The sequence below is a fragment of the Leopardus geoffroyi genome, chromosome B1, assembly GCF_018350155.1.
Source record: "Leopardus geoffroyi isolate Oge1 chromosome B1, O.geoffroyi_Oge1_pat1.0, whole genome shotgun sequence".
Lineage (NCBI taxonomy): Eukaryota > Metazoa > Chordata > Mammalia > Carnivora > Felidae > Leopardus > Leopardus geoffroyi.
The window spans coordinates 111,556,548-111,582,962 of record NC_059327.1 but is presented as its reverse complement, the minus strand read 5'-3'; the positions used below and the strand labels follow the sequence as shown (position 1 = coordinate 111,582,962).

Below are 26,415 nucleotides of genomic sequence, written 5' to 3'. Positions count from 1 at the left end.
AGAAGAAAGAGAGCATCTACTTGAACAGGTATTTGTACGCCCATGTTGTAACATCATTATTTACAATAGCTGAAAGGTAGAAGGAACCTAAATGTCAATTGATAGGTGAATGGATAAACAAAATGTGGTATATATAATGCAATGAAATATTATGCAGATTTAAAAAGGAAGGAAATTCTGACACATGTTACAAAATGGATAGACCTTGAAGACACTACACTTGAAGCCAGTCACAAAAGGACACATTTCCAATGACATCACACAGATGAAGTACCTAGAGCTATCAAAATGTATAGAGACAGAAAGAATGGTGACCACCAGGGGTTGGGAGAAGAGAAGCGAGGAGTTACTGTTTAATGGGTAAGGAGTTTCATTTAGGGAAAATGAAGAAAGCTCTGGAGATGGATGGGGTGATGGGGCGCAACAATATGAATGTACTTAATGCCACTGAACTCTACACTTAAATATGGCTAAAATGGTAACTTTCATGCTATGTATATTTTAGCACAATAAACAAAATCAGTTACAAAAATCTAGCTTATTCTTCCCAGAAGATAGTTTTAATCAATATACAGGAGCTTGATCAGAAAATCCATTCACACCTGTAGGGTAGCACTCCACTTTTAAAAGCTGGTCCCAGTACACTAACAAATTTCCCAATGTGTGTTACTAAAAGCAACTTTATTTTTTTTTTTTTCAATGTTTATTTTTTATTTTTGGGACAGAGAGAGACAGAGCATGAACGGGGGAGGGGCAGAGAGAGAGGGAGACACAGAATCGGAAACAGGCTCTAGGCTCTGAGCCATCAGCCCAGAGCCTGACGCGGGGCTCGAACTCAAGGACCGCGAGATCGTGACCTGGCTGAAGTCGGACGCTCAACCGACTGCGCCACCCAGGCGCCCCTAAAAGCAACTTTAAATATAAAAACAGTCCTTTCTGGCTTGAAATTCCTTGAGTAGCCTATTTTAATGTGGCAATTACTTAAGCGTTAGAAAGAACCGGGGTGCCTAGGTGGCTCAGTTGGTTAAGTGTCTGACTTTGGCTAAGGTCATGATCTCGTGGTTCGTCAGTTCAAGCCTCACATCAGGCTCTGTGCTGACAGCTCAGAGCCTGGAGGCTGCTTTGGAGTCTGTGTGTCCCTCTCTCTGCCCCTCCCCTACTCATGCTCTGTCTCTCTCTGACTCTCAAAAATAAAAACATTAAAAAAAATTTTTTTAAAGAGTCAGAAAGAACTAATTCACATTCTAGTTCTACTACTTAGGTATAAAAAACTAAGCAAGTACTTAATCTCTTAGTTTCTTCATCTATACAACTTTAACCTTTTAAGACTGCTAAAAAGATTACTGTCAGATAAAAAATTAAATTAAATTAAAAAAATAAAAAAGAAAGATAATATATATACATATTTACATCAACACCCCAAATCAAATAATCCAATTAAAAAATGGGCAGAAGATAAACAGACATCTGTCCAAAGAAGATATACAGATGGCCAACAGACACATGAAAAGATGTTCATCATCCCTTATCTTCAGGGAAATGAAAATCAAAACTACAATGAGATATCACCTCAGTACCCGTCAGATGGCTACGATCAATAACATAAGAAACAACAGATGTTTATGTATGTATGCATACATGTGTATAATATATATATATATATATTTACAAATGCATATATATTATTATTAAATATTAGCACAATCTAAATATTACACAACAGATATACAGCAACTTACACTATCATTATACTCAAACTGCCTTCCCACACCTTCAGCATAAATATGTCAACACATTATTTCGATTAAAGACTGTTATTCACTAAATACTACTATGTCTGAAATGTCATCTAACTCTTTTGAGCAGTTCTCTCTTGCAAGGGTTCAAAGACAAAGGTATACGTGAGTCAAGTAACCAGTTCAAATTTGTGTCTGTCAGCATTTTGGAAGAGGCAGCTTTTTGCATGGGTTTCCAGACCTAAGACATTTGTTTATTTGTACCATAGATAAAACTTTATTTTTTTACTTCACATTTTACTATTTTGTCTTAGAAAAGAAATTTGTGCTAAGCATGTAATGAAACAAGCTAAAATGCATGAAGAAGGACTTAATGATTTCCCTCTCTCTTTTTCCATCCCCCAGCTCAGGTAAACAATGTGAGCATTTTTCTCCTTGATCATACACAAATATACAAGCATACATGTACATAGAATTCTAAAGATTATTTTTTTTTTACAAAATGGACTTGTACCAAATACATTGCATCACTCACTTAACATGTTATAAACATTCCTCCAGTTCATAAATATGAATCTAGCTCATTTTATTTTTTTTAATGCTTATTTATGTTTGAGAGAGAGAGAGATAGAGACAGAGCACAATCAGGGAAGGGGCAGAGAGAGGGAGACACAGAATCTGAAGCGGGCTCCAGGCTCTGAGCTGTCAGCACAGAGCCCGATGCAGCACTTGAACTCACGAACTGCAAGATCATGACCTGAGCTGAAGTTGGCCACTTGACCGACTGAGCCACCCAAGCACACCAGAATCTAACTCATTTTAAATTATAGAATTATATTCTCTAGTATGATATACCACAACTGATTCAACTTGGGCATTCATGAGTTTGTCTGGGTTTTATTTGCTTGTCTATGTGTTTGCAAACCATTACAAAAAAATTCTGTGATAAATCATCTTCTATAAATATCTATCCATAATAGAGCTTCTATTTCTTATTACAAGATAGATATTCAAAGAGCCAATGAATGTATTTACTTTTAATTTTGAAATTGATTATTTAATATGCATTGATCTACTCTCTATTCTATTTGCCTGATCTAGTTGTCTTTTTCTAGGGTGGTAACTAACATAACACTTTATCGGTTATGGTAGAGATGATAATTGCTAATGAATATTTGTGTTTTCTTCCTCTTCCTATGTACACCACTAACATCTATTTCTCAGGGTGCTGGGGTGGCTCAGTCAGTTAAGCATCCCACTCTGGATTTCAGTTCAGGGTATGAACTCACAGTTCGTGGATTTGAACCCCTGCATCAGGCTCTGCGCTGACAGACGAAGCCTGCTTGGGATTCTCTGTCTCCCTCTCTCTCTGCCTCTCCCCTGCTCATGCTCTCTCTCTGTCTCTGTCTCTGTCTCTGTCTCTCTCTCTGTCATAAACAAACAAATAAATAAATAAATACATAAATAATAAAATACATTTCTCATTCCTCTTGCATTTAGGTAAGGCCACGTGATTAGTGACTACTCCTCAAGGAAGTTTAGGGTGAGACTTCATTTTCTTGCCAATCACTGGGTGAACAAAGATTTTCAGAAGGGAGGAAAAGCCACAAGACAGAAGGACTACAGGTGTGCTGGTTTATCACTATCTTGCCTCTCAGCGCCAAATCTACCCCTCTTTGCCCTGCTTTGTCACACTGAAGTCAGATCCTATAAACAAACACTCCTCCTTTGCCAGGTGGCACAAGGCTAAGCTTGTCAGCAGAAGGTGTTAGAGGGATGCTCTAAGAGGAATGGGCTTCTTATCCTGATTCTGAGGTGTTTTTTCCTATTGATTCTTGAAGCCCATGGCAACAGTGTGCCGGATACTTGGTGGCACTCAGCCACCCAGCAAGTTTCCCCAGAGCACAGGCAGGCAGCTTCTTACAGAGCCTCACCAGCATAGTGGGTAGTTTTCTGCTTGCCAGCCTCAGCCTGTGGCACTTCAGCAAACCTTCTCGCTTTCCAACGGACCACAGCCACATCCCTTCCAAGGAGCTCTGACTCTCAGCTTTTGGGGGCTGCAGGAGAGGCGCTTCCAAGTCTGTCCCTCTTTTGAGTACTCTGCTTCAGCCCTAGAGGTAGAAACTGCTTCTCATATCTGCTATTTCTCTGTTCTTTACAGTGTTCTCTCTGTACCTTAGTAGTTAATCCCCCTAGTCCATAAATCTCTAACTTACAATTTCCCTGCTCAAATTACTGCTGTAGTTTCTGTCTCCTGACTGATACAGCATATCCTTGACTGACTGGTGAAAAAGAGCCTCTCACCTCCACCACCTATTACAGGAATATGAAATAATTGTGTTGGCCACTAAAACTTGAGGGTTGCTGGTCATAGCACTTATACTACCTTGTACAAGCAACTGAATTACAGAATTATTGTAGCAGTTAATATCTGGTAAATCAAGCACTCTAGGCCCTTTTTCAAACTGGCATAGCTATTCTCAGACAACAATACTTCGATATGAAATTTGACTTCACTTATCTCATTCTAGTCAATGAAACTTTCACTCTACTGGAATTATGATTTGAATAATATTTTTATGGAACTTATATTTTTATAGTATTAACTCTTTCCCCTAGGAAACATATTATGATTCTGTAGTTGTTTAGACTTTATATAATATCCTCCAATAATATAAAACCTTTTTCCATATAGGAATACCTTGCTTATTATATTTCTTTTATCATTACTTCAAATAAGATATATCTGTTCCAATTTTTAAATTATTCTTTCTAATTCAAAGAATTTATATAGATTTTCATATATTGATTTTTTCTAGCCAAATTACACTCTACAAATTCTATCTATAGCTACCCTGCCTGTGGACTATTACAAATAATGCTTCTTTGAATATTCTGGTACATCTCTTTTGACTTGGCATATGCATTCAACTTTAACGAACACCTACCTAAGGAGTGGAATTGTTGGCCATAGAGACCTACTGAACCAGGATCTAGTTAGTGCAGTTTCATGAACAAGACTTTGGTATACTTTGAAAATTTTGAATTAATTTTTTTTTACATTTACAAGTGCATGTCTCAGAGAAATATAACTGATCTAGTAAAATCATATGCTATAGAAGCAGTGTATACAATTGTTGCTGAATAGTTCCCAATATTTAGGTAGAAATGTCACTAGACTTGAAAAGGCAATTAACCAGATATCACAGTTTGATAGGCCCAAATTATAGAAGACACTGACAATCAGGTATGATGTTTGCATTAGACACTGGGTAATGGACACTGGACAGTGTAGTGACCTGGTCTAAGTAATACTTTAGGGAGACACTCTGGCAGAATGGATGGCATTGAATGAAGTGTGATTCAAGGTAGTGAGCTATTTAGAAACTGCTTGAAAGTAATCTCTTTTTGGAGACTTCAGAAAATGGGGGAGATACTGGGAAAGCTTCAGACAGTTGCACCACAATGAATCCAAAAACTTGTCTTCCTTTGTAGTAATTTCATCATATTTAAATGCAAGAAGAATGTAAACATCAAATTTTCCACAGGTTAAATATACCTCACAATTTCCAGCCCAAATTTTAAGTTTGGTACCAACTCTGTATGAATATGTAAGAACAAATTGATTGAGTTAAAAAAGAAAAAAAAAATGCTTTACAGTGATGAAAATTACCAGAAGCCTTAGGAGAAAAGAGGTCTACCCTTCAACAGCACAGCAGACATGAACAGAATTGTTGTAATGATTTTAGTCATGCTAATAAAGTCACTGAATTTCTACTTTATGAAGGAGTTTCTCAAATTACTGAAAACCTTGCTTTGCATATTTTTGCTTTTAGAAGCCCAGGAGGTACAAGTGGAGAATAATTAATACCTTCCTGCAGAGACAAGAACAGACTCCTCAAGAGAATCAAATGAAAAGCAGGAACAGGGAGCATTCAGCACAACGTGCCCTGGAGAATCTGCCTGCCAGTGTGATGCCTGCTCATCCACCACTTATATCCACATCCTCTTTGAAACAGAAACTTTAAAAAAATTACTTTTTGTCACAGCCAGGAAAAGGAAGATTTGAAAACAGTACTGTCATCAGAGAAGGTAATATCCCATTAGCACAATTTCTCCTACTGGTTTTGTCAGTTTCCACACGCAGAGACATCACGCAGAAATACACACCCCTGCATGTGGTGCTGTAGTAAGGGCCTGTGTTTCGATGTGTCATTCCTCACCAACACCCAGATAGCCTTAGGGATCCCAGAAACTGTTCCAGAATTTCAAGGCATCAAGTTAGCACCCCCAAAAGGTTATCTCACAGTTAGGTTTTGGGTATGCTAAACTCAGGGTCAAATGGCCCCAGTCGGAGCTGTGTCAGTCCTGTCAGGTAGATGAAGAGACAAACGTAACAGCCACGAGACTCCTTGGAGTTCTTTCAGTCAAAAATCACTCCGACGTGATGTTTATTTATAGGAACATTTTTGGCTGGACTAAGGGAAGATGGATGAACCAAAACCTAGTTGGACTTGTCATTAATGGTCCAAATCAATCATTACAAAAGGCCACTGCACTACCTCAAAAAGAGGACCACAAACAAAAGAATTATGGAAAGATGAGAGATGACTACTTTGCTGATGTTTCTTTAATTATAAATAATTTTTAATATATTCCAATAGTGATAGGCAGATTATTGACTTATTTGTATTAATGATGCATTAATAATAGCATAGCAACATTGAATCAATTAACTTTATAGGAAAATTAGACAACTTTAAGCCTATCAAAAGGTAGTATGCAAACAAATGTATTCTGTTCCATGTGATAATGTAAGAGATCAATAAACAGGAAGTTTATTTTCCATATTTTCCATAACACTACTTTCAAAGCAGAGGATTTGTACCTTTGTGAATTGTATTTAACACATAGAAACTAGACCATGAATTTAAGGTAAGGTGGAGCTATGAGACATTCTTCAAGAGACACATCTACAGTTCAGAACAGCCTCAACTCAGAACTGCCCTTCATTTATACTCCTTAGTAAGTAAGTAAAAGAAGCGTCATGAATGTAGAATTAGTAGTTATCAGTTCTGTATTACTTGGTTTCCTGGCCTTTGAGGCCCACTGGCAACTGGCATTAGGAAAGACCACAGCCTAAGCAATGACTAAAATGCCACTGTGTACACACTCCCCTCTCACACTAAGTAGAAGAGCTATTCACAATTATATTGAGCACATGTAAGGAATGGAATGTAGGCCAAAGAGAGTGATGGATTATTTACCTTTGGGAAAACTCCAACACTCAGAGTATAAACATAACCCTCTTCTGTAGAACATGGCAACTTTCAACAATGCAGGTGAGCAGTCAACAGGGCCTAACTGTTTTCTAGACTTTTAACTCCAATATATTACAACTCAAGATACTGAAATAACTTGCAAATAAGATTGTAATATGCTTATCACTGATTATTATTATTTAAATATACTTCCTAATTATCTCAATGAGGTCCATACATTAAATAATAGGACGGTGGGGCTAATTTCAAAATAATAGGGATCTTTGCCTTCTAGCATGTCTAGACCTATAAAACGAAGTATGATTTGGTGTGAAAACGGGAGCGAATGCAGAGATTTGATGGAAAGAAAACAAATGCAAGTACAAAGACTAAATTGAAGTTCAGTAGATTATTGATACAAGAGTAGAATTTAACTAAAAAATAAAATAAAACCTCAGTAACTTCATCAAATGCTTCCACAGAAGCAAAATGCTCACCTTAGTGTCTGTCTAGTCACTGTATATACCATTATCATTTACAAATGGATCCACATTAAACATTAAGTCAAAATCATTTTCTGAAAATTAGTTCCAGATTATGGCAGATGTTTTGGGTTGCATATTTTAAAAATAAACTACAAAATACAATAGTAGCCATCTGTTTCAGAATTCTCTGTTTATTGTTTTCTATGGTGTAACAGGCAAAAATAGAAACAAATAAAAGAAAACAGCTGTCATGGAAAACTTTGAAAGGTCAAAGAACTGTGCTGTCAAATCAGTAATGAAATGAACGAATTGGTCCTTTTGAATAACGAGATTTGTGTTAAAATAACGGCTTTGAATTTTTTATTAAGTTGTCCAGTTACGTTGGCAATACTTTGTCTTAAGCCATTAATAGCTGAAGAATATTATAAAATCATAAAATTTATATAAACTCAATACAGCTTCCCACACACACACACACACACACACACACACACACATATATATATATACAATGTACTGACAAATATAATAAAGATTTTATTTAAACTTCCATTTAAAATGGCAGTGAGTTGGTGGCTCTATGAATTGGCCTCTCACAACTTTACATTTGAAATGTGTTCATATTGCCAGAACTGATATTGCTGGCATTTCGGAGTAATTTCTATAAACAATAAGACTGATCTGAAGGATGGAGAAAAAACTATTTTCCTACCCCAAAGAACACTGGAAGAAAATCTTTTTTCTTCCACTGTCTTTCTACAGAATTCAGAACTCTAAGGAATGTACCTTTGTCTTCAGACCATTCCTACCTCCACTCCTGTCACATAAAACCTGCTCTTTAAGACTCATGCAATTTTATTATACTCTCCACTCCATTCTTGTTGGTGTCATCAAAATGAAGTGAAGGTCCTTATCATCCGACCGAGTTTTCTCTCCATGTTAAATCCTATCATCTGCCTGAAGAACTTTGCTGTTCCAACAAACCCAGTCCTTCAGTTCCCTGGCTTACAGGTTCCATGTAACCTTCTCTTCCACTTCCAACTTGGATACCCACACCACATTGGCACCCAGCCCTGTCACAATCCATGATTGCTTCATCTCCAAACACATTGAGTCATAGCCACTTTCTCACCACAACTGCTTCTCCTTCCACCTCACTTATTCAACCTCTCCCCCCAAGCAGCACTTTGCCTTCATTAGACCACCAACTCAGTAATGCCTCTATCACAGCTCTTCCAATACAGAAGTCATCTCCTTTCTTCATTTTCCCATCATCCAGGTATAGCGCATCTCGCAAAATCCAATCATCATGAACACCTGAAAGCTAAGATCTAGATTCCAAAAGTAAAACCAAATGACACCTATAACAAAAAAGTTACATTGATGGAAAGAGGAGAAAAAAAAATAAAAGGCAAACCTTGATCCTACTCAGCTTTATATTCTGCCCCTCCTAACTGAGCATCTTCAAGATCCATCCCAATACATTTTTTTGTTTGCTTGTTTTCGTTCTGATTCCCGCTAGTAAATATGAGCCACAGCCTACATATATGTCTCTCCTGAAGAGGTAGTAGTTCCATAGAAAGACCATGTTGAGGCCTGGCTCCATCAGCTTATAAATAAATAAATAAATAAATAAATAAATAAATACATACATACATACATACATACATACATAAATACATAAATACATAAATTGTATGTATATATGTATGTAGTGAAAGATCCTGAGGGGAATAAACATCTTTTTCAAGAAATATATTTCAGATAAGGTTTTTGCCTCCATGCAGCAGGACACTACTGTCCTCTAACAAGGGGGAGGTGAGTTAGCCAGACTGGGGGATTCACGGGAATCTGTGGGTTTGTGGTTCTCAAGAGCATCTACCCAAATGTCCCCATTCCACGATTTTGTCTTTACCAGGGGATACTAGCTGGGACTATGAATCCAGTCTCTTGTAACTCTGCCAGTCTCACAATCAAACTTCAGGCCTAATTTTCAGCACAGGTGGCTCTCTGGTTGCAGGAGATGAGGCTCTCTTTAAATGCTACTCTGTAAGCTCTTTAGTCTTCATGATGTACCTTGGTAGTTGGCTGCCCTGAACCTGTCATTCTTGTCTAGTGAAACTTCTGTAGCAGTTAACAACTGCAAATCATCTCCACTATTGTTATAAGAAACACTGACCCCCTCATATCTTTAACTGCTAAAGCAATCACATAAACCAGTGCCTCCTTTTTCTTCTGTGTTCCATCCTTGTTTCCTAACTACTACAATGTGAAAATTCAGTCACATAGTAAGATACAAAGTGAATATATCAATACATTGTGTATGTAAAAATAATAATCAGTTGGAAGATATAATCAGAAAAATATTGCATTTACAATATTTTTTAAAGCTTAGCAAATAAATTACGATTAGGTTCAGCTATATGCAACATAAAACTCAGTGTCTTAGACACACAAGTGGTTATTGTTTCATGTGCAAAGCCCAGTGGTCAGGGGTCCAAGACTAGAACAGCTGTTCCACAGATCACTAAGAGTCCTGGGCTCCTTCCTGGTTTCTGCTCTAACCATAGTGTCCCATTCTCACCACAAGAAAGAGAAAGGAGAACATACCTTCCCACTTAAAAAACACTCCTCAAAATTGCATATACCACTTCCACTTACATCCCTTTGTCCAAAACTTGGTCAGTGGCCAGGCTTACCTGCAATGGAGGCTGTGAAATGAGGCAGACATGTGCCAGCTAAAATTCAGGGCTTCCACTGCAGGGAAACAAGAGGAGAAATAATATTAGGGGACAATTAGCAGTCTCTATTACACATAGGAATGTTTAAGAAGAAAACGTAAGATCTAGAAAGAAATACTTTTAAATTGCCTGAGAGATACACAGGATCTGAACAAATGAAAAAGCACGTCATGTTCTTGGGTAAACAACAGGAAAATTTGTCTTGATAATCCACAAATAAGTTGTAATAGCCATGAATTTTAATGCCTCAAACACTATAACGAAAACGTGTATGAAATAAGACTGTTAAATATATGAGTAAATGACAGAAACACAGTTATAGTAAAAAATAACAACCTTTGGCAGATCAAATAAATTAAAATAAGGTCACAATTATTTTTAACACTAGACTAAATGATATCCAGATGTCAGCTAAGGTCATCTTTCTGTCAAAAATAAAATTGGTAAACACCCCCATTACACATCAGGCAAAAGTTCCTCCCCACCACTTCTGGGAATTCCCATGTCTTCCCTTCTCAAAATTCCCTCCAGCCTTGTTCTTGCCCTCTCAACCTCATTAGATTCTTGCCTTCTGTTTCATTCTACTTTATTCACTGTGCATTGGCCCAGACATGGTATACAGACCCTCTTCTTCATTTATCTAACAACAGCTCACACAGGCCTTTTTGTATGTATGGTCAATGTAAGTGAAAGTTTGGGGCAGTAAAGTAGAATTACAACCCTGATGAGCAGACTATTTATACTAGACAGCCTGTTCTTAAAAGTCACTAGAATTTGGCTATCCCACCACTGTGAATTTCACCCACTTTTCTAGTAAATCTAGCTTCTTCCCTTGTCACATAGCTCTGCTTCCCCCAGGAAAAGTGCCCAAACATTTCCCTGTTGCTCTGTTTTCAGGTCTACTTCATTTTGCCTTATCTCAGAAAATAACACACACACTCTCTCTCTTTCTCTCTCTCTCTCTCTCTTAAAGATAGCTCCAACAATTAGCTCAGGTAGAACGTATCAGAAGGGTTACAATATCAACGTAATGTCCATCATGCTCTATAAAGTAATACCTAATAAATAATGATGCACTGCAGCCAGCTTGTACTGGCTCACAAGGGACATTTATGTGAGGGGTGCCTGGGTGGCTCAGTTGGTTAAGTGTCCAACTTCGGCTCAGGTCATGATCTCAATTCCTGAGTTTGAGCCCCCCTTCGGGCTCTGTGCTGTCAGCTCAGAGCCTGGAGCCTGCTTCGGATTCTGTGCCTCCCTCTCTCTCTCTCTCTGTCCCTTCCCCACTCATGTTCTGTCTCTTTCTCTCTCTCAAAAATAAATATTCAAAAAAAATTTTTTTAAAGACAATTATGTGGATTTCTTTCCTACTCCCCATTTACTGACTTCATATCCAGAGGTTGAAATCCACATAGTATAAGTATTTACACCTTGGAAGTTGGAAAACACTACAAATATCATTGTTTTTGTTTCAGTTTGGGTTTTTTTCCTGTGATTTTCTGTTTTGTTTTGTTCTGTTCTTGATTTTTTGTTTGCTTATTTCGAGGTCACATTTATCAGCACAACACAGCATATACTCTAGAAAGCTCTGTATTTAATGCGTAAACAAAGATTTTTTTTACTCCCTCCCAAAAGAACCAGCTTAACCCTCCAGGGCAGAAATAAGAGCAGGGCAAGAACACTAAACAACAAGATGATTCCACTGCTTGGATTCGACACAGACCACAGGAATACAATATGCTGCCTTATTCTAGTGCATGATTTTCTCCATGCAACAATATTGAGTGGAACTGTTCAGGCAACATGGATATGCAACTGTATAATCTATTAATTTGTTATGTATACTAACCTTACTAGAGTTCAAATTTGAGGACAAAGAGAAGCTATTATATCACATCATAAAGAGAGGCTCTGGGCATCAGTATCTCCCACAAGATCTAATGAAAAACAGAAAAATCAGCCTACTATCCTCATCCAGGTCTCATCCCCACCACACCATACCCCAACGACCTATATAAGGAGTTGACTTGAGAGAAAGAAGGAAAGACTGTTGAAGTCATTGGGCTTTTGGTATATGTAGTATTCATGGGAAAATGCACTTCCACAGCACTCAAGTCAAGATGCCAGGAGGGGATTCTCTCAGAAACTGTTGAATAGAAATATTTAGTCCCTCCAGAATGAGCAAGTTGGCCTTGCATTGGGGGAATGACTATCTGCCAAGACTTGATGACTTGCCCCTACAAATTAAAGAGAGATGATAACAATAGAATAGCAAAGACATCATTTGCTCTTCTAAGGGTGTATGAATTCTTATAGATCCAAGGGACACCAGAAAAGGAACTAATCTTGAGATCGTTTAGCCAGTACCTCATCCAAGAAGGCTGCCCTCCAGGTTAAGGGACTCCAGCATGGAGAGTCTATAATGTATACCACTGTGGATGGGAACTGGGTAGAAGAAATTAGAAATGTGTATGCAAGAGAAGATGCCCCATGCCAGAGAAATGAACTACAGGAAGATCTCATAGGATGGTGTAAAGAACTCACACATGCGCCTCCACTGAGAGAGTGCCTTTCGCACGGAAAGGCCACCATCACCAGCCTGTCAGAATTAACCTGAGGAGCAGCATAAACCAGCACAAGCCAACAAAGAGGGAAGCACAACTCTACCTGGTTAAAACAGATAACTTTTCAGTCCATTTTTCCACTTGTCTAGATGAGAGGGTGAAATAAGAGGGTACAAGAACCGCTCGTGTTAATCTCCCACTTAAAGACCCATGAATCATGACTTTAAGAAGTGATGTGGTGAAGCAAAATTTTAGATCAAGTATGAAGGGATTTTTAAACGTGATTGGGTTGAGTTTTTAAATCGGAGAGTGTCCAAAGGTTATGGAATGTGTCTATGATACTCTTAAAGAATGAAGTGAAGAATTTGATAAATGTTGAAAGCCCTGATTAGAGAAAAATAAAATTTCATGTTTGTACTCCATCCAGTTGAGATCCACCTCTTAATAAACAGTGCTTATTTGGATTTACACAAAACAAAAACAAACCCAAACCTTCCTCCTTTATTGCCTTTTTCCTCTCTCCTCACAAATCCCTTTCAATGTTCCCTCACTGTGACAGAACCTCTGTTAGTTTATTCCAGTTCATGCCACTCTTCTGGATGCTGATAGTGGCCTCTCTGAATGAAAGGCATTGAAAAGAGTTGATCTCTCATGGACCTTCTTCATGTGTGAGTTCTCCACCCTATCCTGTGACTGTTCTCTGGCCCAGGTGATCAAGTCTGTACTTCCTGGTCCCTTCCCTGCCATGTATTCATATTATGGTAAATGGCTTGGAGTCCTAGGTTATCTCATCTGGAACCAATGGAATTTTTTCCCTTTATTTAGCAATTTATTTCTTTGTAAAGTAGTATTTAAACCTAAATACATATTGGCACAAACTTCTCATCATTTTACTTCTCAACAAAGACAAGATGTCTAATTTCTCCCTCCATTCCCCTAAGTGCCAGCTCCAAGCCTCACCACTATTTGTCTGCGCAGTAATTTAGCTTTTCAAAAATCCAAAGATTAGATCATATGCTCTGATAAGCAAATGACCCGATAGTTTGAGTTTAACATAGAAGAATTCATAGAAGCCTTGAAAGTTCAAGCTTTCCTTTCTCCTCCCATCACAATCTGTTTTCCCAATAGAATATATACCTCATTCTTGCCTCCTCTCACTCAGAAGGTAAAGGCTGTTACAATTGTTTTATTTTGTTTTGGTTTGTTTTGAAAAAAGTTCCCCCTCTCAACATAATTAGGCATACTGGAGTATGTGAATGTAGAGACAAGAAGCCAAATTCATTCTATAAACATACTTGAACTGAGGAATTGCATCAGTAAAATATATTTTTTTAATATTTGACTTTGTGTCTCTAGGCCAGGCATGTGCTCTCCCCACCAACCTCATTGAAACCACTTCCTAATGAATTACACTTGGCCTTTGGGCACATTCATATCACTCACTTTATTTCTAAAGGTGTTTGGATTGATCTGAAACAAACGTGGAATATCTGGGTGGATGGATGGATGTTTCCCACTAACTGTGAATGTGCCTTCTTTTCAAGCATCCATAAAACATTTGTAAATATTGTTTCAAGAATGGGCAAATAAATCAGCAGAATATTAGAGACTATCTTAAAACCAATAAAATAAAAAAGATCATAATAGATAGAAAAGAAGCATTGTAAACCAATGTATATAGATGAATTACTGAAAGGTTTTGGGGAAATTATACTTTTGAGGAACATATTAAGTTGGATCACAATTTTAAACTACCATCCATTAAAATAAATTTTATTTTAAAATAAAAGCAGAAAACAGATGGGAATAATGATGAACTGATCTTGTAGTGAATAAGCACTTTCTAAATATAGAAATAAATAGATTAGGAAGTGCTGGTTAAATTTATCTAGATAAAATTTGAGGCTCTCTGAAGAGCAGAATCTTATAAAATTGTAAGACAATTCAAACTGAGAATATTGTTTATATCAATAATGACAAACACATTTAATAGTACTTAAAAAACTCACTCAATACATTAAAAAGTCACTCAAACTCATAATAATGAACAAATACTATGAATATAAAAATTAGAGAAGGTAGCATATAAGTGACTAATAAAATATGAAATAAAATATGAAATATAAAATAAAGTATAAAAACTTTTATATTTAGATTTAGCTAGCTGGACTCAGAGAAATCCCCATTAAAACAGAAAGAACCATTGTTTATGTTGTCTAAGTTGTCCTGTTTTAAAGATAATAGTGAAAAAAAAAAAAAAAAAAAAAAGGGGGCGCCTGGGTGGCGCAGTCGGTTAAGCGTCTGACTTCAGCCAGGTCACGATCTCGCGGTCCGTGAGTTCGAGCCCCGCGTCGGGCTCTGGGCTGGTGGCTCAGAGCCTGGAGCCTGTTTCCGATTCTGTGTCTCTCTCTCTCTCTGCCCCTCCCCCGTTCATGCTCTGTCTCTCTCTGTCCCAAAAATAAATAAACGTTGAAAAAAAATTTAAAAAAAAAAAAAAAATAAAGATAATAGTGCTGCCATGAGTGTGGTGAGGACTTCACACACATACTTATAGGTAAGGATAAACTCGTACAAACTCTCTGGAAAATAGTTCAACAACATGTACAACTATTAACAAATATATTACTGTTTAACCTGAAGGAAATAGTCACAGGTTAGAATCAAGATTTATTTTGAAAGAAGTTCATGACAGGTTATCCATAAAAGCAAATATTGGAAACTACCTAATTTCTGATAACAGAAAAATAATTAAATAACTTTTGATAATAGTAAATGACATGGTAAATGCTTTAAATATAATATTAGGTGCAAAAGTACATATATCAACTTATAAAATTCTAAATCATAAAAAAACACAAAGGAAACAAAACATCAATATTAATTATATTGAGATTGTATAATTATAAAGTTTTATTTTCTTCTAAAAGCTATTCGGTATTTTTCTGAATTTGGTAAGTGTATATTATAAACATTTTATAAAGTTTTGATAAAGCATTGAGTATATTTTTCAACCATCTGGAAATCTAATGAAAATACAGCTTTATATCACAGTGGGTTTGGGGCTGCTGTCGCACCACAAGAGTTCAAATCCAAAGCATCTATTACAAGCCTAAGAGTTAGAGACAGTAGAGGGACAAGGAATTTTCTTGCCCTTAAAAAGTGTCCAGTCATGGGGCGCCTGGGTGGCTCAGCCGGTTAAGCGGCCGACTTCACCTCAGGTCATGATCTCGAGGTCCGTGAGTTCGAGCCCTGCGTCGGGCTCTGTGCTGACAGCTCAGAGCCTGGAGCCTGTTTCAGATTCTGTGTCTCCCTCTCTCTGACCCTCCCCCGTTCATGCTCTGTCTCTCTCTGTCTCAAAAATAAATAAATGTTAAAAAAAAATTTAAATAAAAAGTGTCCAGTCTAATGAAGGAACAGGCAAGACAGTCAACTACTAGAACACGGTATGCTAAGTGCTATAACTGAGGCATTCACAGCAGCCAGTGCAAGTACAGTTGAAAAACAGCGAATTCAGCCTAGAGGAGGGTGTTGGAAAAACCTCCACAAAGAACGTGCCCTTTGATCTGAATCGTTCTTCTTCCTCATTCTTTTCTTCTTACAGTAGTTTAGAGATCAAGGAGACATAGTAAAAACATAGAGCCTTCAGACTGCCAACAAGGTCTCATTACGAGGGATTCTTAAAATCAACTGGAGAAAGGGTTATTTATTCTTACTATCTTGAATCTGAAAAATCTAAGGCCTCTTTCTAATAAATTGAGGAGGAAAATATCCCCCAATGGAATCAGAAATTGGTGACCTTGAGTACTCTGCTGCATGTCAGACGTGGGACTGAGATCCTAGGAGCAGGATGTGGCAAAGAGAGATACTCCTCTTCAAGAAGGGACAGGCTTCCTGGCTGCAAGCTATGGAATGTAAGACTGACAGCCTCCAGCCATTAACTATACCAGGGGCTATCCCAGCTTTCCAGCTGAGGTCACTCTTATCTGAGGACAGAGGAAGACAATCTAACCAATGCCTGACCCAAATAGGGATATAAGAAGCTGGCCATTTTCATCCAATATGGGATCCTCTAAGGGCACTTGCTGCTCCAGACCTGTCTGTTGAGCTTCATCAGGTCAGCATCACAGTTGGATAGCTTCCCCTTGTCCATTTCTGCCTCTTTCCTTCTTTCCTTCCCCTTTTGCACTCCTACTTGGTCTCCATATCTGCTTCCCAGAGAATCCAATATCACAAGGTAGGTGAGTCAAGAAGGCCCAGGGAAGTGTGGGCAAAGAAGAAAAAAGGAACAGAACTAGAAGGAAAAATGAATTTGGTCTCCATGACACTAACTGGGCCAATAGCAATGTAGTTTTCTTTCTGGTAATGTCCTCTAGGCTGTTGTGGATATTAAAAAGCACACAAGGAGCACAGTGAGATGCAGCATGTACACCAATTAGGAGGAATTAGAACATTAGGAAACCGTTGTCAATTGGTTGGCTTGGGTGAATAAAAAAGAAAACAATTGAGACATTGAGACATGGCAAGAATTAACTCTGGAAAGTTGGAAGGTAGGCCATGAAGAATACTAATGTACTTTATGTAAAATAAATGAACATCTTTCCTTTCAGCTTTCTTAAATATATTGTTTTTGACTTCCATTATTTTTGTGGTCTTATGAGAAGACAATGGAATTATAACATGAAAACTCAAAGTGAAATTTATTGATATTGATATCATAGTTACAGTGAATATTGGAAATAAGATAAAATGTTAGAGAAGTATGAACCTTCTCAGGACTTCTAGATATCTACTTACCCTTATGTCTGCCATGTTTCATAGGCACACAATTAGAATATTAGCTCCGGTAATCACAAAAAAAAGGTGGCAATATGAGCACATGTAAGATTTAGATAGGTACTGAAAGGTTTTTTTTTTTTTTAATATTTTTTTTTTAACATTTATTTATTTTTGGGACAGAGAGAGACAGAGCATGAACGGGGGAGGGGCAGAGAGAGAGGGAGACACAGAATCGGAAACAGGCTCCAGGCTCTGAGCCATCAGCCCAGAGCCCGACGCGGGGCTCGAACTCACGGACCGCGAGATCGTGACCTGGCTGAAGTCGGACTCCCAACCGACTGCGCCACCCAGGCGCCCCGGTACTGAAAGGTTTTTATCACAAGTGTGCTTTCAGACAATAACAGTTTCTCTGTGATGTGGTCTCTTCCAGATCAAAGTTTCCAAATGTCTTTACAAAAGCTATATGTAACCACCTATCCAGAGAGCTCTTCTTTTCTGTGACATAAGTTTGCCTTTCAGACATGTCACAATCACTTAACCATGACTCACAACCACTTTGTATGGACAGCTACATCAAATTGACTATGGTTTACAAGGCCTTGGAACTAGGCTAGTTCCTCATGGCCTTTCCTTCACTGTTATGTATCACAAAATGACAAGATAGTAAGTACATAAATTCATTTTGTTTCAGGTGTTACAAAGAACAGAAGAGCTAAAAGAGTCCGCAAGTTATTCTCCTAAATGGGTATTTTCCAGTGATATCCCACGGTCCTCACTGGTTGATACTGCTCAATAAAACATTCCTAATACAAATGTCTGTGTCCATGGTAATGACTCAAATGAGCTTAAGCTGAGAATTGCTTGAAAGCAGGGGTTTTGTCTTATTCTCTGTATCTGTAGTGCCTAGTGCAACCAGTAGAAAGCAATTTCTGATTTTTGTTTTAGCTCTGAAAAATCAGAAATCTCCTCTCTGAAACTATATCAACATGCATTGTCCCAATGACTATGCTCATGAGCTAGCAATGGAACTGAAAAGGAAAAAAAAAAAAAAAAAAGAGCTGCATAAAGTTCATTATAATTATATGTCCCAAAAGAATCCATCCTCAGTGGCTTTCTCTCATCCAGTCATTCATGGTTAGCCCCTGCAAAGCCTGACAGGCGATTGGCCCAGCAAGAACTTCTTATGTGTTGATGGTTATCATTTGTAAATACACTGCACTTCCTTAGAATTTCTAAGGAATAACTAATGAAATGAAAGTTTTGCAGTTGTGTGTTTATTACCAAATAGGTTGAAACTGTCAGCCTTGATTTATTTTCTACTAAAGTCATTTTAGGGGCACCTGGGTGGCTCAGTCGGTTAAGCGGCTGACTTCAGCTCAGGTCATGATCTCGCAGTCTGTGAGTTCGGGCCCCGCGTCGGGCTCTGTGCTGACAGCTCAGAGCCTGGAGCCTGTTTCCGATTCTGTGTCTCCCTCTCTCTCTGACCCTCCCCCGTTCATGCTCTGTCTCTCTCTGTCTCAAAAATAAATAAATGTTCAAAAAAATTTTTTAAGTCATTTTATAGCATTTTTCTGCCTTGATCGGGATTATCTTCAGTTCAATCAATATAAATGACAAAATAAATAAAAGAAAAACAACATAGATAAGCTTAAGTTACCAAAGAAAATAAAAATTAAAAACGTGAGTGCCAGTTGAGTTGCTTTCCTTTTCTGTTTCTCCACCTACTCTTCTCCTTTCTGCAAGGACTTCTATGAATGATACCGAACAGATTCTTGCACGAATGCCTTGAGTTGTACAGATTTTGTAAAGGTTTTATCTGAGAGCTTAGCTAGAGACTCAAAATAAAAAACAACAATATTTTTTAGAAATATAAATATAGAATCACCTTAGTAGGTTTTTGATATTTATGTTCATACTCCTTCATTAACCACATGACAGCTGGCCATAAATATGCATGCTACTGTGGACCAAAATTCAGAATAAAAATTTATAGACCGCCTCCAACTTCCAATGGTTTGACTTATTATTTCCTGACTGTGGCATGGTATGAAAGCTCTATGTATACAGTAGAAACCATACTTCGATTTCTGAATTTTAACCTTTTCCTGAGATAGTGACATACAATACAATACTTTCAAGTGACGCCGAGCAGAAGCAGCAAGCCAAAGCTCCCATCAGGCGCGTAATCACAAGGGTAAACAACTGATACACTTAAAACCACTCTGCATCCATACAACCATTCTGCTTTTCATTTTCAGCACAGTATTCAATAAATTATGAGACATTCAACACTTTATTATAAAATAGGCTTTGTGTTAGATGGTTTTGCCCAACTGTAAGCTAATGTGTTATGAGCATGTTTAAGGTAGTTTAGGCAAAGCTGTAATGCCGTAATGTTTAGTAGATTAAGTGCATTAAATGCGTTTTCAGGTTATGATTTTTTTAAATGTATATTTATTTTTGAGAAAGAGAAAGTGCAGAGAAGTGGCAGATGGAGAGCGAAACAGAGGATCCCAAGAGGGCTCTGCGCTGACAGCAGAGAGCCCCATGTGCAGTTCAAACTCTTGAGCAGTGAGATCATGACCTGAGCCAAAGTCAGATGCCTAACCTACTGAGCCACTCAGGTGCCCCCAGATTATGATATTTTCAACTTCAATGGGTTTATGGGGACATAACCTCATCGAATGTCAGGAAGATCTGTAGTTATATCTGAAGCAAGGAGGCTAACAAGCAAAGCTTTATTTGAGAAATCCTCTTGTTAACTCATCAAAGTTTAATGAAAATTGTGAAATTAGCTACTGTTCCCTTTGACATTTTTCCCAATTCTGAAAGAATCATCTCCCTTTGATCTTTCCGTTGCTCCCTTTAAAACAAATTATTGCATTTTCTATTACTAAAATAGTATATCTCCTCTAGACAACATTTAACATGGGAAAATGCTATTTACCTCTGGTATCAGTTAATTATATTATATTGATACATTTATATGACTCCCTCCCCAGAATATAAATGTTTCTAGCCAGAAACAGAAACTTTGAGACTACAGTGACACAAAGAGTGAAGGGCATTATATTAGAGGCACAACATTCTCTCAATGTTATAAATGATTTAGGTAAGGATTATTAAAAAGAGCTAAAAGCATTGGGTGACTTGTAGTTGTATTATTTGTGAACAAATAATAATTTAAAAAACAAAACTGCAAATTCACAGCCAGAGCTATTTACTTATATTTTTGGTATTTTCTCCTAATTTTTTAAAATACTATTCTTTCTGTATCATTTTTCTAAGTTGGAAAATAATTCTAAAAAATTTTGATAAAAAAATTCTAACATTCAAAAAGCCCAGAAGAATCAAACTAATAAATCTTAACTGGTAGAAATGCAGACATTATAAGAAGATATTACAAAAAGCCAGACAACTTATTGTCATCGCTAAAATTGTGATGCTCACTAATCCTCTTCCTTGTAATTTTAACCTTCCACTATTTAGAAAGCAAGATCTTGGGGCACCTGGGTGGCTCAGTTGGTTAAGCGTCCAACTTCTGCTCAGGTCACAATGTCTCAGTTTAGAGTTCGAGCCCAGCATCAGGTTCTGTGCTGACAGCTCAGAGCCTGAAGCCTGCTTCAGATTTTGTGTCTCCCTCTCTCTCTGCCCCTCCCCTGCTCTCTCTTTCTCTGTCTCTCTCAAATAAACATTAAAAAATTTTTAAAGAAAGCAATATCTTCACTATAAGAGGAAAGAGATAAAATATGCAAATAAAGTAGGCAAAGAAGAGCCATGTAATATTAAATGAAAATTGGTAATATCAGTAAGAGCTCAAGATTTTTTATATTTGTTCTCTAGCTCTATTCACTGGATGGATATAGAAACAATGACATCTCTTAAATAATGAGCACATTTTGTGACCAGATCTTGTATTCTAAACACCATTCTCCACTGAAAGAAAATAGAGAAATTTGGAGAAATGCTTATTCAGGCAATAAACTGGGAAAAATATAAAGTTAATCTAAGAAATCATGTTGAACTAGAAATAAATAAAAGTGCTCAAAGACTAGTGAGGTTGTGTTAGTTATCCACTGCTATAAGTTACTCCCACACTTAGGATGTAAAAACAATATTTATTATCTCACAGTTCTGTGATTCCAAAACATGAGGACAGCTTAGCTGGGTCCTCTGGCTTAAGGTCTCTCAAAAGGCTGCAATGAAGTTTTCAGCCAGGCTGCAGTCCCCCTAGGCTCATATGAAAGAGCTACTTTTAAACTCATTCATGTGGCTGTTGACAATATGCGTCTTCATTGCCTGTTATACTGAAAGCTTAAGTTTCTTGCTGGCTGTTGATCAGAAGGCATTCTCAATTTCTAGCCATGTGGGCTTCCTCATAGGGAAGCTGACAACATTGTGTCTGGCTTCCATTAGCATAAGCAAACAAGAAAGAGAGGATAAGCAAGACAGAAGCCACGGGCTTTTCATAACCTAATCTTAGACATGACATACCATCACTTTTGCCCTTCCTGTCTGTTAGAAGTCAATCACTAGGTCCAGCCCATATTCAAGGGGAAGGATTATATAAGGGCATGAATATTTAGGCAGGGACCATTGGGAGACATTCTAGTGGCTACCTATCACATAGATCATATCTGCAAAGGAACAGACTTGAATGAGCTCAAATTGAATAGGCTATTTAAGAAAATTAGATCATCAATAAAAATAACTATGATAATTGATTATGGTACAATGAATTTTTAAAAAGTCTATAGTTATTAGAAAAGGTAAAGGACAAAAAAGAATTTTAAAGTGAGGGAAATGTATTATTTGAACTCAGATTGTCATTTTAAACAGGAAATCTAGACTTTTTTTTTTTTTGAAAAGTCACATTATCTTCAACAATTCTATATTGCACCCAGTTTCCATGGAAAGGTTACATGTATTTGATCCAATAAAAATTTTGGTCTATGTCTTTAAAAAAAAAAAAAAGAAGAAGAAGAAGAAAGAAAAAGAAAAGGCGATGAGTGGAGAGGAAGAACAGTCTTACTTATAAAAGAATGCCAAGTAATAAATATGGAAGAAATTAGACATTTAGAAAATCATCATTTTATGTTCCCTCAATGTAATAAATGATTTAGGCAAGGATTGATAAAAAAAGCTAAAAGCATTGGGTAACATGTAGTTATATAACAAGTGAGTTACATAGTGCCAAAATATCATCTAATATATTAAATGTTAATTTAAAAGATCAAAAGTACACTTTTCTCAATACTAATTCTGGTGGTCTGCACCTCACCCAATCACTAATAGTGAGACAACTTTGTTATATGCCTCCTGATACAATGTTACACAAACAATGGATCACCTATGAAATATTCCTGCCATGAAGTTTTGAACTTGATATAGTCAACCTTTTTGACCACAAATCCAAATTACAGGAAAAACAAGGGGTAGAGGCGCCAATTAAATGACACCATGAGGAAGCAATCGGAAAAATCTAGAATGTATGACATCTAAGAGAAAATTACCCTGAACTCAAAAGTCACTCTCATGGGGTAAAAATAACAGAGGAGCCCTGTCCTAGTAAGACTAAATAGACATAAAAACTAAATGCAATGTGTGAACCCTGACTGGAGTGTACATAGGAAAAAAATATATTGCTTAAGTCTCTGGGGGATGCCATCCATACAGGTCACAGACACATAGTAGTAGTATATACAATGGGGTTTATTGAGTGAAAGGTTTAAAGCAGAAACAGAAGAGAGTTTGTAGTCCCCATAATTTTTATAATCTCACAGTTTTGGTTGGGCATAGATAAGTGTCTGGCCAATGTGAAGTAGAGAGGAGCCTTTCTTTATCGATTAAGATCTACATATTTATATAGCATAGGCGAGGCATAAGTGATCTGTGCAACAGAACTGGAAGCCTCTAGGATCAGGAAGTAGACTCATTAGAAAAATGGAGGCTCCAAAGGCCAGTGTCTGGTATCAGCCTCATCTTCCATGGAACTAACTTAAACTGAGACTTGCGGAGGAATTCTCATTAGGAGATCATTGGAAAAATTTTTAAATAAGCTTGATATAAATAAAATTGCTGAATTGATGTAAAATTTCTTAAGTGCGATAACAGTTTTATAGCTATATATGAGAAAGTTCTCTGTTCTTAGAAAGTGCATGCTGAAGTATCCAGAGGTAAAATATCATGATGTCTACAACTAATTTATAAATAGTATGGAGAGGGAGAGAAAGAGAGAGAGAGAGAGAGAAACAGAGACAGAGACAGAGACAGAGACAGAGAAAAAGAAAGAAAACTAAAATGTGGCAAAATGTTAGCAATTGCATAATCCAGGCAAAGGATATGTGCTGGTGTTTATACTGCTCTGAAGTTTTGAAAATTTCAAAATGAAAAGTTGAGGGGAAAGGAGGATTATCTTCTTTTATTTTTTAAGTTTTTCATTTAATTATAGTTGACACATGGTGTTAAATTAATTTCAGGTGTACAACATAGTGACTCAACTTCTCTATACATCATGCTATACTCACAAGTGTAGTTACTCTCTGTCACCATACATTGCTATTATAATATCATTAACTATATTCCAGGTTCTGTGCCTTTATACCCATGGCTTACTTATTTCATATCTGGAAGGCTGTATCCCACACTCCCCTTCACCCATTTTTCCTATCTCCCCACTTCCCATCCCTCTGGCAATAATCAGTTTTTTTTCTGTATTCATAGATCTGATTCTGATTTTGATTTTTTTTTAAGATTCCATATATGAGTAAAATCATATGGTATTTGTCTTTCTCAGTCTGACTTATTTCACTTAGTATAATACCCTCTAGGTATCTTGTTACAAATGGCAAGATCTCATCCTTTTTTATGGTTGTGTAAAGATCCATTGTGTGTGTGTGTGTGTGTGTGTGTGTGTGTGTGTGTGTGTGTGTGTTACCCCCCATCTTCCTTATCCATTTGTCTATTGAGAGACATTTAGGTTACTCTCACATCTTGGCTATTGAAAATAATGATGCAATAAACACAGGGTGCATATATCTTTTTGAATTAGTGTTTTTGTTTTCTTTGGGTAAAAACACAGTAGTAGAATTATTGGATCATATGGTAATTCTATTTTTAATTTTTTGAGAAACCTAAGTGAGAATTGTCTTAACTCTTAAGTAAATTAGAAGTAAATTTACAAACAATATAAAAACATACTCTTCTAATTTAAAAAGTCAGTAATCTAGACTCAGGCTAGACTGTTGGCTCCAAATAACTTCTGGAAGCCAGATTAAATTATTCAAGACAAGTTTGTACCTAGAACAATGAAATGAGGACAAGTAATATGCCCATGGGAAAATTTTATCTAGGTCATTTTGAATCTCTTCTTGTTATTTATAATTTAAAATTTATTTATTATACATAGTTTGTATATTAGCTACTTGATTGCATAGGCTATGACATTAAGACAGCAAATTTTGGAGCAAAATCCACTATCATTTAAAAATATTCCTCTTAACTATAATAATGTTTATTCCTCTAATACAGTATCCCTTTCCTTCTACTTATTGCTAATATATTACTTGTTAAACTAAGGCTTTTTGTTGAATAACATAAAATACTGGTCAAATAAACAAATTAAGGGAATAAAAGAATAGTCTTTTACTTGCTGCTATTCTCTGGCTTTCTATAAATATTTCTTCAGTACCTGCAATTAAAGCAGATATTATTGTCCTACTTAACTTCTCTACAATCACCTCCTTCTCCCTATTATCCAATAAACACCTGCTCAATTAAATATTTGAGCTACTTATGAAATAGAAACCACATTTCCCCCTCATTCTTTTTCTGATATTTATATGTGTTTTCCATTTACCTTTAAATCATAAGATAGTACTCAACACCAAAACTGGAAGAAGAGACCCATTAGAATCAAATCTAGTTATACATTTGAAGTTTGCTAAAATAGTATTAATTAGACACTGGAATAAGACACCTACATTTATTTCTTCACTGTGAGAAATTTAATAAATATAAAAGTCTAAGTTTTAGAAAAGGAGAACTAGTAGCACCACTCATTGCTAAGTACAGCCTTCAGCCTGTCCCACAAAGCAACTCAACCAGAGCACATGGGAAGAGATGTAGCCAATTAAGCATCCCTAGGTACAGTGGCACTTGAACAAAGAACACAGCACATGGCTTCCCCAGTCTGTAGAGCAAAACTAGTGGCTTCATGTGACCAGAGAATTCAGTGCACACTCAGGCCTGATTTGGGCCCCCAATGAACTGTACAGGCCCTAGACCCTGTACTAGTGCTCTCCCCAGGCAGAGAAGATAATTCATATCCCCATCTATTACTGAGTATGGTGCCTGGACCTAACCATCTAGTACACTTGACCAAAGAATTCAGACAACTATAGAGCTGATCCTATAGCCTCACTTGGTAGGGAGCAAAGTTAGCAATCCTATCCAGCAGCCAGTAACACACATTCCATCCCTGTCCTCAGAGCATGAACAGTTGCCTCACTGTTCATAGAGGCCATAATAAGAGGCCCTATTACCAGCAGACACACTGAAAAACCTAAACTAAGAAAACTGATGAAGAACTGTCTCTGCCAAAGTAACCTATAAAGTCTAGGGGTTCTATTACTCTATTACTCAAATGTGCAGAGAGCAATGTAAGGAATCAAGGAAAAATTAGGTAAATATGAAACCACCAAAGGAAATTAACCAAGCTCCAATAACTGACCATAAAAAAAATAGACATCTAATAAACAGTCAGACAAAGAATTCAGAATAATTATCTTAGGAAAGCTTAGCAAACTAACAACAAAGCACAGAAAACTAAACAGTATTTAAAAAAAAATGCATAA

The 26,415-nt window shown here is 37.0% G+C and overlaps 1 long non-coding RNA gene across 3 annotated transcripts in view; it reads right to left on the bottom strand.

Moving 5' to 3' along the window:
- The window catches only part of LOC123593782, a 634,051-nt gene that overhangs the window by 304,876 nt on the left and 302,760 nt on the right, over positions 1 to 26,415 (bottom strand). For all 3 annotated transcript variants that reach the window (XR_006710500.1, XR_006710502.1, XR_006710501.1), the window contains exon 5: positions 10,182 to 10,239. This is a non-coding gene — a long non-coding RNA (uncharacterized LOC123593782). The remainder of the gene's footprint in view (positions 1 to 10,181; positions 10,240 to 26,415) is intronic.